The sequence below is a fragment of the Palaemon carinicauda genome, chromosome 14 (genome assembly GCF_036898095.1).
Source record: "Palaemon carinicauda isolate YSFRI2023 chromosome 14, ASM3689809v2, whole genome shotgun sequence".
Lineage (NCBI taxonomy): Eukaryota > Metazoa > Arthropoda > Malacostraca > Decapoda > Palaemonidae > Palaemon > Palaemon carinicauda.
In genome coordinates this window covers 121,173,552-121,193,551 of record NC_090738.1, presented here as the reverse complement: position 1 = coordinate 121,193,551, position 20,000 = coordinate 121,173,552, and the positions used below count along the sequence as shown (strand labels likewise).

General features: G+C 35.7%; 1 protein-coding gene across 1 annotated transcript in view; it reads right to left on the bottom strand.

Moving 5' to 3' along the window:
- Epac (Exchange protein directly activated by cAMP) overlaps nucleotides 1-20,000 on the bottom strand; it is a 1,092,821-nt gene that overhangs the window by 629,952 nt on the left and 442,869 nt on the right. The window lies entirely within an intron of this gene.

Here is a 20,000-nt window from a genome sequence, read left to right as displayed (position 1 = left end):
AACGTTCAAAATAATTTAGTTAAAACAAAATCTTTCTGGGAAAAAAAAAAAAACTTTTATTAGCAGGTAACTTGTTAAGGTTTATAACAGGCTCCTTGATTATCAATGACATAATGATGAAAATCATTGACAATTAATAAGGTGGAAGTCACTGTAAAGTTCAACTTTTCCAGGGACTATTTCTACTGATGAACCAAAATCCAATTTGTGGATTTAAAGTGCGGGGTTCAAAATCCAGTACTTGTTTTTTATTATTATTATTATTATTATTATTATTATTATTATTATTATTATTATTATTATTATTAGTTGCTAAGCTACAATCCTAGTTGGAAGATCAGGATGCTACAAGCCCAGGGCTCTAACAGGGAAAGCAGCCCATTGAGGAAAGAAAATAAATAGATTATAAGAAGCGTAAGGAACAATTCAAACATTTTAAAAACTGTAACAATGCTAAAATAAATCTTTCAAATATATATATATATATATATATATATATATATATATATATATATATATATATATATATATATATTATAACCAATTTAAAAAACAGATCATAAAAGGATAAAATTGCCATGACCTCCTTAATCAAGTGACACGATCCAGAGATAGTACAGCGGCATAGCAGACCAATTGTTCAAATTGGTCTAAAAGCACCAAAATTGGCACACATGTAGATTAATATATTCTAAACATTTTTGGATATGGAGGCATTCAAGATTAGCCCTTAGGAAGATATGGCGGCCATTGTTCAAAATGGCCGCCATTTAACATTAGCGTCATTACATAGACTTCATTATGTGTCGTTAGTTTGGTGCTAGATGGGCCAAAATTCCCTTTTTTTACATCAGAATTAACATCAATAAATGTTTAACAGATATTTAGATGAATCTTCTCAAAAATGGCCCCCAAACTGGCCGCCATTTTGTGGAAAAGGTGGACATTTGATGGAGATTTCAATACTCAATGACATAATACCTCTAATAACCAGTACCTGATTTCAGGAACACACTTTAATTGCTCAAGTTGCTTTTTTATTTCAAATTGCTGGCAAAATTGCTAGTCAAAATAATACACAGAGTACGGGAAGTTTACAGTATGGTCAGATTGTAGTTATATAGTCGACCAAAAGCCCAGTCTCTAGGCACAGTACTTGTGTAATCCTGCAGTACATACATGTAATACAATAACGTAGATTTTGCCACACTATGTTAATTATGATTCCGAACTTTTCAAATCTGGTCACCAGAATTATGAATGTCTACAGATCATAATGTTGGTTAGCAAGTTTTCTGTCCCAATCTACTGGCATTCGCCTTCACAGAAACATAGACCAGTGCATTGCAGTGAAGCGTTCTTGCACTTGCAGCGGTTTTTGCAGCCTTTCTTGCATCCGCAAGACACCAGCTCATAGCAGGCCTTGGATGCCTCAGGGAGTGTGGTCCAGAGTGGTGTGTAGAGCCCATCATCACTCCGATGCCAGCCCCAGTCTGTTGGTGGAGGGAGCACGGGCGTTGGTACCAATGCCTGGCCCCAGACATGACCACCCTGAAGGGCAGATCTCTTCACATGCTGCTCCAGAGCAGCGTAGGTTGGCGGGATGTTCTGAACAGAGTTCGTCTTTGCAAAGAGCTGCTTTCTCGCCTTGTTGACGTCCTTGCATTTGCTTGTGCGGTCATACAGGAGTATGACAAACCTCTCGATGACATGCATTGTATCCTCTTGGATGCTTGTGGGTGCATTTGCCAGACTCAGCAGGGCATCAGTGAGTTCTGGCAGCGTGTTCCATGTTGCCCAGGCAGATTTCTTCCCATGTCCTACGAAGGCTGACACAGTATCACACCCTGTGATGGCATGAAACATTGGAAGAGCACATGCCTTCTCTGGACCAAGGGAGGAAGCTATTTCATGGGCTGCAATGTAGCGGTAGTTCTTGCCTGTCCCAAAGGCTACCCAGAGTTCGTCTCCAGCTGGTAGTTTCTGGACTACCATCACTGCTAGGACCACGACGTCACTGTCTACTGTTCGAACCTGTATCTGGTGGTGACCATGTTGTGCAGCATGTGCTACATGTAGCATCATGCAGGTGTCTGCCTCTTCTTGGTTGCATGGTGCGAGTGAGTTGACATCCTCTTGCTGTGGAACACAGATCACCTGCTCCCCATCAGTGACGACCAGTTCCTTGCCTTCTTCTTGAAAGGACTCTGCAAGCATGGTGGAGAGGTAGCTGAAGAGCTCCACTTTGTTGCTATCAACTCGCAGGAAACTTTGCCAATTTCCTGGTATGACTGCTGAGTCGACAACACGCCGACGTACTCCCTTTCCACGCTGTTCTCTGGTTGATGCCTTCAGGGAATCTGCTCTGTAGCTGTCCCACACAAGGTCAAGACGTGATACATGTTGGAAACGTTGTACAACGTATGGGATGAACACTTGCTGTGCATATTCCTCGAACGTGTTGGCAGTACCCGGCTTCAACATCTGTACGATTACTGCTCCATCGAGGACAACAGCAGTGACAGTAGGAGCTTCAAACTGAGGCTCAGCATGGCCTTCAAGGCACACCAGCAAGTCACTCTTGCTCCCTAGGTACAGTCTCCCTCCGTCAGATAAAGCTGGAGGGCATTGCTGATTTTCATGCCTGAAGAACTCTTCTAGATTCCCATCACGGGTCTGGCAGCCGATATATAATCGTGCGAAGAGCGCAACATCATTCTTCAGAGATTTGACCTGTTCTTTTCCTTTGGGTATATTGGGTCCTCTCTTGGTCGCAAACAGTGGTAGCTTGTTCCGGTGGATTGCCACCTCAATGGACTTGGTTCTGTCCACGATGCATTCCTTTGAGAATGCTTCAAACTGGTCTTGGCCAATCTGCTTGGCGTTACGGACTGTTTCTATGACTGCAGGGAGGTGCCGCTGGTAGTGGCTTCTGAAGAGTGTGTTCTGGCGCGCTTGGCCTGAACATTGTCAGTACTATCAAATGCTGAGCTGCTTGCGATGCGTCTCTTCTCTGCTCTTCGTAGCATTGTGTTATTGTATTTGAGCATACATGTTTTATGCCACTTGGCCTGGTGGGCAACCATTGTCGCCTCAACACCTTGTCCTTCATCTAGTCTCTGTAACTGAACAGTTCTTGGCAGTTCTCCGAGTTCATCAAATTTGACCAAGTTTGCAGCCATTGTCGTGTATCCACTCCCAGGGTCTCGGCGTTTAGACAGTACTGGGCAGACAAGTGACTCTGTTGTCTCCTCTTGACATACAAGACACAGCTTCCAGTTTGTCTCAGGAGGTGTTGTGGGAGTACGTTGCTCAAAAGTATCGACCAGTTGGAACTTCTTTGCCATGGCTGCAGTCTGGAACAACGCGTCTCTGATGTCAGGTGGTGCTGCTGCTGCCTCACCTGCAAAGACACAAAACACCACCATGTTACCACAAGTTACTACTACAAGCACCATGACTATCAACACTATACTATTACTGCAGCCGCCGTCACTGCCACCAACGCTGCCGCTGCAAAGTAAAATTCATTTTCTTGTGAAATGGTAGCCAAATTATTTGGTAAGCACAGAAGTATGTGTAATTGTACAATACTTATCACCTCTAGCACACTTATCACCTTTAGCATCCACAAAAAGACAAATTATGGTACATATTCAATGACGCTAACGGTAAATAGCGGCCATTTTGAAAAATGGCCGCCAAATGTGCTACGGGGAGAATCTTGAATGCCTCCATATCCAAAATTGTTCAGAATGTATTAATCCACATGTGTGCCAATTTTGGTGCTTTTAGAACAATTTGAACAATTGGTTTCATATTTCTTACTATGCCGCTGGGCTAAGAGTGTATATTCGGCCGTCAAAAAAACGAAACTATATGAAATCAATTCTCCACAGAAATTATCATTACACTCATTATTGATAATAAGTGCAATATCATACAAGTGAAAAAAAAAATGCTGGGATAAAATGTACCTTATGGGTATTGTTGTGTATCCAGAAGTTACAGAGTTAAATTGCCATTAGAATTTAGAAAACAATTTTAACTAAATTCTTTAACTAATTTAAAAAGGTTAAAATATAAACTTAACCAAAATTATAAATTTTTTGACAAATACACAGTTCTTGGCTTTATTTATGTTTTCATAAATTATTTTTTGCATTATTCAAGTTTGCAGTATTTTCCATTGAGGTTTGAGTTGTGTACATAAATACTTATGGCGGAGAAAGATTTATAATAAGCAATAGGAATTAAATAGAAAAAAGTTAAATCCTTTTTATGGGGGCGGGATTACTATTCTTTTCACATTCAACTATAGATTTTTTCTTTGGCATCAAATGAGTGATACAGGAGCTCTACCATATTAAGAAAAAAATTATAAACATAGAATAAAATAGACGGGAATAAGGCTTTTATCTACCATAAACAGTTTCATCATGACCTGAGTCCCAAAAAGGAAAAAACTTTAAGAGGGTTTATAAAAAGAGGAATGAAAGGCAGTATTAATTGGAGAAGAAGCTGTCACTTTAGCACGTCAACAGTAAAGATTATCAATTCACTTACAAGAGAAAGTGAGAACTGTTAATCTGTAAAACAAAACTATTTCAGACTATCCTAGATATTCACCGAGAGGAAGATGCTATTACAGTGCTCCTATTATTATTGTTATTATTATAAAGCCATTTAACGAGATCACCAAGTCATATTTCTAGACTTTCATAAAGACTACCTGCAGAATTTGTTGTTGTAAAGTGAGAGATAAAAATTTAACAAAGGTAAATTTAAAGATTAAGAACATATAGGTGAGAAAAGACCAAAGGAATTTTGCCAATAGTATCTGGTATCACTGATAGAATCAAATGTACCGGGACGGATGTGTTGAAAAAATAAAGTGTACATGGCAGTCTACACTGCCTCCCAACAATTTGACTCATTACTAACGGGCAAGAGAAACATTGATTTGAGAACATAAACACTTGGGGATGGTTGGAAGATGAAAAACAAATACGGTCCAATATGGCATGATCTGGAAACGGACAAGAATAACGAACATCTCGTTTTTCAGTCTGCTGACTTTCAAGTAACCATCACATGAAATGCGCAAGGACACAACGGAATGAGCAAAATATATTTTGATTTTGACACTGTCGAATAATCAAATTAACTAAATTGAGGGAGAACACTCGTTAACGAGTTTATGGAATTTGGCCCTTTTGGCCTGTGCTTGGGCGGTAAAGTAATCACCCAATCCTTACCAAAAAAAGACGGTGTCAATCATAAGGTAATTTGATTTACTTTTCATAATGTAAGGATTTATTTGTGATTTACTTTATCATATTATAAGGATTTATTTGTGATGTATTTTCTGTTCGAAATCACACCCTGTAATACAATACAAATTTACCAAGGTAATCAGCGTCGAGGTAGCACTATGAAGTAAAGGTTAAGGGGGCATTTCCCCCACGTAAGGGGTCCAAAAATCGAATTTTAGTTAAAAATAGTTTCCTGTACTTTGATGCATAAATTTTTAGGCTCAAGAAAAAAAAAATTATGCCCATATATGAGAGTTTACCAGTTGGGAATATACAAAATATTTGGTATATTTAGCATAGTCAACCTTCTAATAAATTCTCTGTCTTCTCCAAGCACAAACACAACCACAGAAAACTGTGAGAGGTATAACCAAGGTCCTTGGGTATAGCAAGTATATCCCCGTATTTCAAAAATAAAATATACTCCCATCCACTTTGTTTCTCTTACATACTAAATAGATAAGAATTAATAAATAAACAGGCTTTTATATATATATATATATATATATATATATATATATATATATATACTGTATATATATATATATATATATATATATATATATATATATATATATATATATATATACATGCCTTTATATATATATATATATATATATATATATATATATATATATATATATATATATATATATATATATATGCCTGAATACCAAAATGAAATTTTTGAAAAAGGCAAAAAAGAATTTAAAGCAAAATTTGATTGAGGTGTAAGTAATGAGAAGGTCAACACATTTGTTGACCCGACATTTATGCCAATACTGCAAATGATATAATTTAATGTGTAGTTTGCATACAAAGGAAAATTGCCAACATTTCATTATTTTAAGGTACGTTTTCCATATTTGGTTACTGTAGCTTCACCTTTAAACATTAAATGATATTTTCCGGACACAAGCTTTGTTTTGGCACTCTAAAGGATTCACACTCTACAATTTCTACCAATTAACTGATTTCCTAAAAACATTTTATTCTCTATGTCTTCCTTTATATAATAACTAAATTTGGTACCCCATTCTGAAGTTATTATTTTTCAAAGATTACAAAAAATTATATATATATATATATATATATATATATATATATATATATATATATATATATATATATATTTATATATATATATATTTGGCAAATAAGTTTTTAGATTTATAAAGAATGATTTTATGCATAAAATGAAAATGCTCTTTGAATTAAGAAATCGGATGAAAATTGTGAAGAGGGAAGTTTTTTTTTAATTACAGTATAAATTATTCTCTTATTGGCCAAATTGGCCCGCTCTTCCCTTAAAAGAGATTGGACTGCAGGATGGAAAGGGAAGGACGAGTGAACGAAGTAAAAGGATAAAAAGTGGATGCAGATAGGAACCGAGGGGATGATGTAAAGATACTGCCATCTACAGGAGAAGAGGGAAGACTTGCATATTGGACCTATATGAAAGATCTGTTTTAATGCTGTTACTGTTCTTAAAATATTTCATTCTAATTGTTCATTACTTCTCATATAGTTTATTTATTTCATTATTTCCTTTCCTCATTGGTCTATTTTTTCCTGTTGTAGCCCACTAGGGTTGCAGCTTAGGTGGTAATAACAATAATAATAATAATAATAATAATAATATCATTAATAATAATAATATCAATATCATTAACAACAACAACAATAATAATAATAATAATAATAATAATAATAATCAATATTATTAACAACAACAATAATAATAATAATCATAATAATAATATCAATATTATTAACAACAACAACGACAACAACAATAATAATAATAACAATAATAATAATAATAATAATAATAATAATAATAATAATAATAATAATAACTATAAGTACCTACGACCAATTTCTTGAAAGAAAGTTCATGTCTTCAGGCAAACTTAGGCTAAGAGAAAAATTGGAAAACTTAGGCTAAGAGAAAAATTGGAAAACTTAGGCTAAGAGAAAAATCGGAAAACTTAGGCTAAGAGAAAATCCTAAAGCTTAACGATAAGAAAGAAAAGGTAATTAAATTAGCAACAAGTGGAGTTCCGGTTTTGATAAAACAATGCTTTCTCTCACCGAATCTCGGTTAAAAATGTATTTGGTATTTGCGCTGAATGCAACTCCTTGTATTTCCCTTCCTATCCTTTATATATGGGACTATATAACCTGGCGCTGGGGCCTGGGAGGCCATTCAGTTACTATAGTCAATTTCCTTCAGCGATGCAGATTTGCACAGACTCGCAGCGGTGCCCTTTTAGCTCGAAAAGGTTTCCTGATCGCTGATTGGTTGGACGAGATAATTCTAACCAATCAGCGATCAGGAAACTTTTCCGAGCTAAAAGGGCACCGCTGCGAGTCGGTGCAAATCTGCATCGCTAAAAGAAATGGACTATAGGTACTAATGTGAAAAAAAAACCTGAACTATGAAATAAAAGTTTAGCGGTAGGAGAGCAAAATGGAAGATAGGAAGTGGGAGCAGAGATAAAATAGAGAAATATGAAGCAATAGGAACGGTGCAAAGACCCTAAGGTGCATACAGTACAACGCGTGAGATACACTGATGGCACTACCCCTACGAATTCTATTTCTTTTTTTTAATTGCTAGCTAATTTCTCTCTCCCTCTCCCCTTTCATATCCGGACATATTATACAAAGTATCTAAACTGGATATTAACTTCAACGTCTCTCTCTCTCTCTCTCTCTCTCTCTCTCTCTCTCTCTCTCTCTCTCTCTCTCTCTCTCTCTCTCAGTCTTTTAAAAAAGATTCTATTTGAAAAAAAAGTAAACTAAGCATATAAACTTCAACTCTTTCTCTACCTCTCTCTCAAACTCGACACTTTATATCCAGTTTTACATCACCAAGTAACGACTCTCTCTCTCTCTCTCTCTCTCTCTCTCTCTCTCTCTCTCTCTCTCTCTCTCTCTCTCTCTCTCTCTCTCTCTCTCTCTCTCTGTCCTTTGAAAAAGATTCTATGTGAAAAAAAGTAAACTAAGCATCATATCAACTTCAACTCATCTACCTCTCTCTCAAATTCGACACTTTATACCCAGTTTTACATCACCAAGTAACGACTCTCTCTCTCTCTCTCTCTCTCTCTCTCTCTCTCTCTCTCTCTCTCTCTCTCTCTCTCTCTCTCAATCAACCTCGATGGAGTAATTCCCACCTCAAAATGAGGAACCTTTCATAAAATATTCATACGATGAGATTCACGCTAACCCAACCAGACACACAAATTTGGCTTTGGAATTATCTTAAAAAGCGAAAGAACAGAATTTCCATTTGCATCCATTATTTCCAGACGCGCAAGATTCCAGGCTTATGACTTCCAGTTATAGTGTGCGTATGTGCAGCACCTTTGTGGGAGTTGGGGGCATTACTTGAGTATGATTGTATGCCGTTATCATAATAATAATAATAATAATTATTATTATTATTATTATTATTATTATTATTATTATTATTATTATTATTATTTTCATTGTTGTTATTATCATCATCATCATCATTACTATTATTATTATTATTATTATTATCATCAATATTATTATCATCATTATTATTATTATTATTATTATCATTATTATTATTATTGTTATTATTATTATCATTATTATTATTAATATTATTATTATTATTATTACTATTATTCTATTATTATTATTATTATTATTATAACAAGATAGAATGTAACCCTTGTTGGAAAAGCAAGATGTTATAAGCCCAAGGGCTCCAACAGAGAAAAATAGCCCAGTGAGGAAACGAAACACAGAAATAAATAAACTACAAGAGAAGAATAAACAATTCAAATATAATATTTCAAGAACAGTAACAACATATTATTATTATTCTTATTATTATTATTATTATTATTATTATTATCATAATAAGATAGAATGTAACCCTTGTTGGAAAAGCAAGATGCTTATTGCCCAAGGGCTCCAACAGAGAAAAACAGCCCAGTGAGGAAACGAAACACAGAAATAAATAAACTACAAGAGAAGAATAAACAACTAAAATATAATATTTCAAGAACAGTAACAACATTAAATTAGCTACTTAACATATAAAAAAATGAGGAAGAGAAATAAGATAGAACAGCGTGCCCGAGTGTACATTTAGATGCTATTCGTTTAAACGCATTACAAATACTATTAAAAGAAGCCCCGTTTTAAGTATATATGCAGTTTCCACAATAAGGGTGCAGTACTTCATATAATAAGCAGCATATATCTTGAATAACTACTAAAACTAACAAAACAATGGACAAAAATTGTTAAAAATATGAAAGATCTGTTTTAATGATTTTACTGCTCTAATTGTTCAATACTTCTCACATAGTTTATTTATTTCCTTATTTCCTTTCTGCAAACCCAACAAAACAATGGACAAAAATAGTGTTTGTTGTGAACGACAAATGTTAGATAATCAAACAAAGTGAACGAATAAAACTGAATTGTCAGCCAAAAGAGACAAAATTGATAAATTCTCCTGTCGCAAACGGTCTTCCTTTTTTTTATTTTTTATTCTTATTTTTGTATTTATTATTTTATATAATAGATATTGACATTGAGTGGCAGGAATTTGATAATTTTCTCCATCAGAATATGGCTTTTATAACTGAAAGGTCGATGAAAAATTGCCTCAATGTAATAACTCCGAATTTCACCAGTAAAAAGAAAATCTTTTCTTTTTACTGGTGAAATTCGGAGTCATTACATTGAGGTAATTTTTCATAGACCTTTCAGTTATAACAGCTCCATAGAAAATCATCAAATTCATGCCACTAAATGTCAATATCTATCACATAAAATAATAAATATAAAAATAAGAATAAAAGATGAAAATGAAAGACCCACTTTTGTAACAATAATGCTCTACCAAAACGAGACCGCATCAATACGACGTTAAAACCTGACCAAAAAATGAAACTGGAATAACTTCATTAATTCTGCAAACACCAAAAAAGGTTTCACGCTCTCTATTCCTGTTCTCAAATAACTTTTATGCCAAAGATATAGAAACGCGCCCAGCCATTATGTACCCAATGGATTCAAAAACAAGACCAGATATTCTGGTGCAATAGGATTCATTTTGCAAAAGGGAAATAATAGAAAAAATCAGAGTTGTTTCGGAACATAAAATTTAGCAACAAAAATTAGTAGTCAGACGATAAATATAAACACCACAGAGATTGAAATTTCACTTTTTTTAACTCGCCTGAGCTGAAATCTAAATTGACCATTCCTGATCAAAGTTTGTCTGGCGTCTGTTCGTATGTTTGTGTAAAGTCTGTGAAACGTGAACTACGGAATTCTTATTTTCGACTTCTTCCCCAGAAGTCCTGGATCAATTTCAATCATACTTGCCACAAACTTTCATGGATAAAGGGGATTAAAGTTTACTCAAGGGGGAGACCAGGAATCATACGAAGGAGAGAATTCAGAAATAGGAAAATTGTTTTTTTATAACAATTCCATTTATATCTAGAAAAACTGGGTCCCATATGAGAAAGCTTCCTAATGTATTGTAGAATCGAGTAAGTTTCAAAATGGGAACTGAAATATGGTCACAATAGGGGTTCAAAGTTTTCATCAGATTACATAGGAAATATTTTATTCACACACACCAAGGTGGTTCAGATGAGTATCTATAGGTGTAAATATATATATATATATATATGTATATATATACACACACAACAACAACAAATGCAGCCGTTTCTAGTCCACTGCAGGACTAAAGCCTCAGATGTACCTTCATTTCCGTCTGGGGTTTGGCCAGTTTTTATCACCATGCTGGCCATTGCAGATTGGTGATGGTGGGAGAATTTTGTCTGATCGCTCAAAGCAAACCATCGTAATATGGGTGTTCCTGACTAGTACAGCTTTGCTGATTATGATAATACATGAACACTTTCCCCCCGGTAATGTATCCCCACTCAGAAAGTGCATACACACATACACACACACACACACATATATATATATACATATATATATATATATATATATATATATATATATATATATATATATATATATGTATATATATATATGTATATATATACATATATATATATATATATATATATATATATATATATATATATATATACATATATATAATATATGTGTGTGTCTGTGTAAGAAAACATGGATACATGTGTTTGTATATGTTTGTCTATGAAGCCAAATGCATACATATTCTCTTCTCTGCAATGATTGTGTCTCTGGCATTAAGCATGTTGTCTTCCACAGCCAATACAAAAATGACCAGGTCTTCTCCGGCCCCCTTTTTTATATGGCCTCCCCAAATCGGCACGATACCGTCCGAATTGCGCAAACTCGTTGTGCCAATGCGGGAAGTGCGTAAACTATGTGCAAACTATGTGCAAACTATGCGTGAACTCGTCGTGCCAGTTCGTGTCAATGTGGACACTAATGGGCACGCATTCGTGAACTATTCATTAACTCGTCGTGAACTCATTGAACTATGCGTGAACTAGTCGTGAACAGTACGGGAACCTCCCGGTTCGTGCCCCAAAATGTCACGACAAAATCGTGGCTAAAAGTCGTGCAAGTGTCAGCCTGTCATTACTTTCTTCCGTTTCTATAGCCAGGCTGACACTTGCACGAATTTGTGGCAAGCATTGTCACGACTCGAGTTGTGAACTGGCGTGAAGTGTTTGTAAACCCGTCGTAACATCGTGGCATGTCGTGACAAGAATTTTGAAATGTTCAAAATTTTGGTCACGACAAAATTTCGTGACCGGGTCGTGAACTATGCGCGAACTGTTTGTGAACTCGTCGGGACGATGCGGGAAGTGCGCAAACTAAGCGTGAACTCGTCGTGCCAGTTCGTGTCAATGTGGACAGGTCAGCTGTGATTCTGAGGTAATTTTTTTTTTTATCTTCCAGTTCGTACCACAAAATGTCACAACTTGCCACGACAAATGTCGTGCAAGTGCCAGGGTACCCTATGTAAGGTTATCATAACTTCCTCTAAGCTTTCACACTCCTCAAAGCTAAATATAAAACAAGAATATTTTTACTTAACATATAACGTTTCTTTGAAGCTTTCACAATAATAAAATCCATATTTAAACTTCCCATTTGGCTCTTAACATACTGGAATTATTCGACAATTAAGTAACCAATGTCAATATATCCTGAGCTAATAAGCAATGTTTACGATACTGTCATACATCCGGTTATTCCATCTTTCTCAGTATATTTACACAATTATGTCACTTATGTTTACATCCCGATAAACTCTTGTTGTTAGTATAGCAATTAAACACAGGCGTTAAAAATAAAGAAAAAAAAAATTAAACTGTAACATTAAGATACCATCGAGTTTTACTGCAAAATACTCTATATTTGCAAATAATTTACCACAGTACGGCTTTATACCACAAATCGCATAATTTACAACACCAAATCATGTAAGTTAACACCTCCCACTTCTTATACACTGTGCTTTTACAACGTCAATTATTGATGGGCCATCAGACATAAGCATGCACAATAACCTAATCACTTCAAAGTATACAACTTTCTCAACACAACATCTACATCAATCATGTCATCAAAACAATTACCGTCGGTGTCTTCCGATTGTAGCGCGAGCTAATGATACTGAATCAAAGATTCAATCAATATTATCGAAGAATATTATCCGATATGAAATAATGAGTAAACAGCTGTTTGCCTTCAAACGTCCATAGACAATTAATTCGTCAAATGAAGTTGACAATAGAGGTCTGTGATATATCATTCTTAATATATATTTCTATGAGCGTATACTCAAGTACATCTATTCAAATATATCTATGCATAATACACTTATTATTACATTAAGATGTTAAGGAGGGAAATTGATTGTACAAAACCGACCTTGTAAACTTGAGCTCATCATTTTAATTATACACACACTGGCATAGGACCGTATTAAGTGAGAATAACTCAATGTTCACAAACTAGAACCAAATTGAGAGAGAGAGAGAGAGAGAGAGAGAGAGAGAGAGAGAGAGAGAGAGAGAGAGAGAGAGATTTGATGTTTACCAGTACGCGTAATCAAGTAACCTATTCTACCTCTTATAGAGAGAGAGAGAGAGAGAGAGAGAGAGAGAGAGAGAGAGAGAGAGAGAGAGAGAAAGAGAGAGAGAGACGTGATGTTTACCAATACAGGTAATAAAGTAACCTATTCTACCTCTAGGAGAGAGAGAGAGAGAGAGAGAGAGAGAGAGAGAGAGAGAGAGAGAGAGAGAGAGATTTGATGTTTACCAGTACGCGTAATTAAGTAACCTATTCTACCTCTTGGAGAGAGAGAGAGAGAGAGAGAGAGAGATTTGATGTTTACCAGTACAGGTAATAAAGTAATCAATTCTATCTCTATTCGGAAAGAAAGGCGACGAAGGAAGGGGCTGCAATAGGAAACCCAATGGAATTAAATCCTGTACGAGGGATACATAAAGAAAACGTATCCTGAGGGGACTTTGAATAAAAACTGCGACCCAGACGAGGGGAAAATATGATGAAGGCGAGGCTTAACAAAGTTAACCTTGTTAAACATGCAAGGAAGGATAATTACGCTGGAAGACTTGTAAGATGAATTGCAACAACACGTGGAAACCAGACTACGTGTAATTAGGTGATTAGACACCGTCAAAATGGGAGTAAAATTATAGGATAAACAAAATTAGTGTTTTACATTATTATTATTATCATTACAGCTAAGCTATAATCCTAGTTGGAAAAGCTAGATGCTATAAGCCTAAGGGATCCAACAGGGAAAAATACCCCAGTGAGGAATGGAAACAAGGGAATAAATAAACTACAAGAGAAGTAATAAACAGTCAAAATAGAATATTTCCAGATCAATAACTACATTAGATTACTTTACATATATACTATAAAAACTAAAAAAAAATCAAGAGGATGAAAAATAAGATAGAATAGTGTGCCTAAGTGTACCCCAAAGCAAGAGAACTCTAATCCATGACAGTGGAAGGCCATGGTGGAGAAGCTACCCAAGATTTATCCTAGATGTCAGTCACAATAAAATGGCATGACCTAACTGGTTCATAAGAAAGTTGAACTAACTTTTTAAACCGTGGGTATCCCGCAACCGTAGGAAAACCAGATATCAAATATAAATGGAGTAGATTGAAAGGTATATCATTCGATAGATATAAGTGACTTATGATCTAATTCTTTGTGACCTAAGTAATCATTAGTCACTTATGGATACTTTTATGTACATTACCTTAAAAACTGCTGGCTATGTTCCATCGTTCCATACTCGACTAATAAGTCAACTGAGCTAAGGTTTCCAGATAAATGATGTGATTGTAAATCCGAGACTAAATTCTTTATTGGACTTTTTCTGGTTGTCAGTGCTGATGTTATTGATGTTTATTGATGTTTAGGGTTGTTGTGGCCTGATTGGTAACGTCTCTGTCTGGTGTTTGCCGGACGGGGGTTCGAGGCCCGTTCAGACTCGTTAGTGCCATTAGTGCCTGCAACCTTACCATCCTTGTGAGCTAAGGTTGGGGGCTTCGAGGGAACCTATAGATCTATCTGCTGAGTCATCAGCAGACACTGCTTGGCCCTCCCTGGTCCTAGCTTGGGTGGAGACGAGGCTTGGGCGCTGATCACATAATATATGGTCAGTCTCTAGGCCCTCTAGGGCATCGTCCTGATTGCTAGGGCAATGTCACTGTCCCTTGCCCCTTAAACCTTTAAACCTTTAAACCTGCCTTTTCACGTGTGGAGATCAGAGAGGTCGTAATTTTATGGAAAAAATTGTTACTATTAAGGCAAAATTTAAGATACTTGACATGTAATACAACAGATCAAACTTTCTAAAAAGCAAAATCGAAGGAATAGAAGTGTGTAACAAGCATTTTTTTTTTTTTTTTAAGACAAGGATTAGACTATCAATCAAAGAGTACAAAATAGAACCATGATGAGGAATAGCAAATACAATGTTAAAATTATAGCGAAATGTCCAAGTTTTCAAGAATTAACCCTCTTTAATGTACTTATTGATAAACAAATTTTTTTTTACAAACGTTAAAATTATAGGGAAATACCGAAGTATTCAAGAATTAACCCTCATTAATGTACTTATTGATTAACAAAAATTTTTGTCATCAAATAATTTTAAGGGAAACGTAATGACCGACATTCTTCGCTAATTAAAAGAAGCAACATGTACGTTGTATATACGAATAGTTATGTAAAAAGCAAAACTATAAGATCTTATATCTGACCATGAAACGTTTTTCTTTTTATTTCCTACTAGCAAGATGTAAACAACAACACACTAAATCCTTAAAAAGCAGATAGTTAACCAACCTTGCTTTTCATGTCATCGATCCCTTTACACGCATACCTGAGTGAGTAGGGTTTTTAGATTTTTCTATTTTATTTTTTTTCCAAAGGGTACACATTGGCTTTGTGTGTATTAGGGGAATACAGTTTTATAAAAGTTGAGCTTGTTTTTTCATATATATTTTTTCCTTCCTTTCATCTTTGAGTATGCGTTTCGTTAAGAATTTCTTTTATGCAACATTTTTTTTTCTGACCGAGTTCTAAGTCTTCTGAGAGAAGGAAGGTTGGGAAGTGAAAGACGGGAGGAAGCACTATTTTTTCCACAATTCTTCCTATTCCTTTTATTGGTTGCATGAATAGAGCATCGATAATCTCTCAGAGGATATTCTTTATCTCTTTGTACCGCAAACCCAGGCTTTGTTGTTGCGAAGGAAAGCATGTTCCTCCATGGCAGAGACGATGATGGAGAGGAAAAAAAAAAATTTAAAACTAGTAAAAACATACGATTATCTTAGTGGGAGAGGATTAAATGTTGGCATTAGCTTCTAATAATCACTAAGCATATCCTAATGCTATTTTCACTTTAATCTGCTGAAAGGACGAACCGTCTTTCCACTTATATTGTTTTAGTTTCAAACATTTTAAGGTACACGTTTATGGCATCCAACACACTCCTACGAGAATTCCAACGGGGATATCTAATAAATGGATCCCCATGGGATGATGGAATGGAATAGAAATTTTCTCTTAGGGCCTGGATTTTTATGTGCTTCTGCCCTACATACTTCGACTTAACTCCCATTGACCACCTTTTGGTTGCCATTCTAAGCCAACGAGTTCATATCTCTTGTCGCGAAATTACAGCTCAAGTTAAGGGAGCAACATTGGAGTTAACGAACTTTGCTCTATCCAGATTTGTAGTTAAGTTCGCGATCTAGGCGTATCTCTTGTCTGTAACTTGTCTTTCATTGCCCAAATAAATAATGTTGTAAAAACTGTTGGTTATCATTCTGTAAAAAAAAAAAAATTGTGATAAACTATTTTATAAACAGGTAAGACTCTGTAACTCTATCTACTACAATTTACCAAAAGTACAACTTAAGAAATTACAAAGCATAATAAACAGAGAAACAAGACTGATAAAAGGTGTCCCACTCCTATACTAATTGATTTACACTGGCTGCCTATTAAAGCGAGAATTGAGTTTAAAATATGCACAATAACCCATCACGTTATCAGAACCGGACGTCTAAAATATCTAAGAGAATTACTACATATTGTGCAGCCAACAATTTGTGTTGACACGAGAATAGTTACAGATGGTTTCAAACTATTAGGACATAGACATATGTCTACTGTAGGCTCTAGAGCCTTTAAATATGCGGCCCTGCAACTATACAATCAGCTCCCACGAGACATCGGAATGATTGAAGATATTAAGGCTTTCAAGAGGAAACTGAAAACTTTCTTGTTCTGTGATTGCTTCCATAGTAACGATTTAACAGTAAACGAGCAGTACGCCATGTGAAATGTTGAATGCATTCGAACGAACATGATAAAATGACTGTGGAGGTCCTGTAGAGAGTAGGGTTCCCCTGCTGTATTGGATCGGAAAAACAGCCCTTAAAGTAAGTAAAGTAAAGTAAAGTATCCCTCCATTTTAATCCGAAATCGAACACTGAATCGCTTGCTAATGACTCAAGTGTTTTGTGGTTTTCAAAGGTATACAGAAAGGTATGGAAAAAGGTCCAATGAATGACAATCTCCGAAAAAAAGCACGAGAGATATTTCGCCGAACGACAATAAATAATTTCAAATAATTTAAACAAAAGTCTAAAGCTTAGAAACAAGTAAAAACAGCTAAAAATCACTAAAAGAAAAGTGTTTGTTCCAGCTGTTTGAAACCTTGTCGTACTCCTGATTAGGCAAACTGATAAAAAGGATGAAAATGAAGGCGATGAAATCGTGGACTTGAATCGTAGAAGAAGGATGGCGGTGGACAACAGGACAAATCTAGACAGCGATTTATTTTACATATCTTATACCAATTCTCGATGGACATGTTTCCGATGGAAAATAAGTCATCTTATCTAAGCCTAAGCATACGCGGTGAAGTTTATTCTTACTTGATAATAAATCAATCTGTTGATGGTAGCGACGTCAATGTTCCAAGAAAAGAAAGGTAAACAATAACCTGCCTTCAAAGGTTCACAAACATCAGCTTCGTCGCGACAGTGAAAATCGATTAGTCATTTTGAAGGAAAAATTTTCATTGGCGTTCAAACTTTTATCTTTGGTTTGGCTTTTCTGACGACTAAATAAACAAGACAGCTTTCTCTTTGGCTGTCTGTTGTATACGACATCAGATCTTATTTTACATGGAGTAATTCAGACTGTGTGTGTGTGTGAGAGAGAGAGAGAGAGAGAGAGAGAGAGAGAGAGAGAGAGAGAGAGTATCCTGTTAAAAATGAAACAGCTACAAGCGTCCATATGGTAAATTCACTGAAATGCTGAGGAACTAAATTCCGTTACACGAGAGGGAACGGTGAACAAAAGTGTCACCCGGATGAGGGGACATAATGATATGGCGAGACTTAATGAAGTTAACTTTGTTAATGATGCAAGGAAGGATAAACACGCTGAAAGACTCGTCATATGAGGAACAACAACGCAGGATAATCCGATTTTATGTGATGAGGATATGGCGAAAAAATTAACTTGAGTTTACTAAAATAATGGATGAACTTGCAAAGGTATGCTATTCGATTAGAAAAACATCTGGCCCTATGAGATATCACTTAAAAACATTCAATGAGATGATCTATTTCGAATGTTAACATAGTGATTATGTCAGGGTTATAATTGACGATAAAACTAATGAAGACACACCTGTATTTAATCAGCATATATGACGATGACATAAGGCAACGAGTTAGCTTTATTAAGGCAAAAATGTACCTGAAACTACGTCTCACCCTTCTCAGGATAATAAATAATTGATTCTTCTATAGATATTTCTCTAAACCTTGTTCCCAAGAACTGTTGATTATCATATACCTTCATATCTCACCTGGTCATACCGTTCTTCTCGAGATGGACTTTCCAGAGACATGATTCCCGAGTAAGCCCTTCGGATACAGATACAGATGGGAGACTAAATTCCAGAAGCCCTTCGGATACACATACAGATGGGAGACTAAATTCCAGAAGCCCTTCGGATACATATACAGATGGGAGACTAAATTCCAGAAGCCCTTCGGATACATATACAGATGGGAGACTAAATTCCAGAAGCCCTTCGGATACACATACAGATGGGAGACTAAATTCCAGAAGCCCTTCGGATACAGATACAGATGGGAGACTAAATTCCAGAAGAAACTTCCAAATGTTCACTGATACCGACTGGAAATTGAAGCTGCGAGTTAAAACTTTAGGTTAACCAAAATAAAATCTATGAAAACTGAATTTCTGGGTAAAAACTTCATATTTCTACACGAGTACTGGTGGAACTCTGAGGGAAAAGTATAAACACCAGAGGTTTTCCCACAGATACTGAGTGAAGACTGAAGTATATAGCTCTGTTTTTTTCCACAGTAATGAGGGTAAACTATAAACCTATCAGGTTTTTCTCACATAAACTGAAATAAGACAGAAGCAAAGTATGAAACAAGATATACTAAGGAAAGAGTGAAATAAAGTATACATCCTTAGGTTCTCCCAAAGATACTGACGGAAAACTCGACTAAAGTTCAAACCTTTAGGTTTTCCGATAGATAATGAGGGAGACTGATTCCCTGTGCAAGTGGTTAGGTGTTTTCAACCCGGAGTGAGGGGAGGCTTATTCCAGGCATGAGTTCTATATCCTTCTTAAAATATGAAATCTATTTTTTATCTTCAATTTATGTCTTTATGATATGAATAAGTAATCTTAATTAGGATATTATTTTTGCTTAAACAAGCATCGAAAATACATTAATATATCGTCAAGGTTATAATACATGATATGGAACATGGGGGAAACGTGAAATTCTAAAGGTAAAAATTCTGAAAGGTGTTCAAGCTAATTAATAAATTAGCCAAAACTAAGGCCATTGTCAACCCCATTTCTGTAACTCTATGCTCATGGTAAGATTTCATTTCGATTTCTACCTTTGGCTCTGAAATTATCAAAAAAGGATTTTGCCTCATCCCTGAACCCTGCCAAAAAAAACCGTTCCTAAAATATATCCTTTGGCGAAAGTATTGATCTAGTGTATGCGACTGAAACAGACAAAATGATTGCCAGGTAAGCACCACTTCACTCATTTCATTTGTTGAAGCATAATA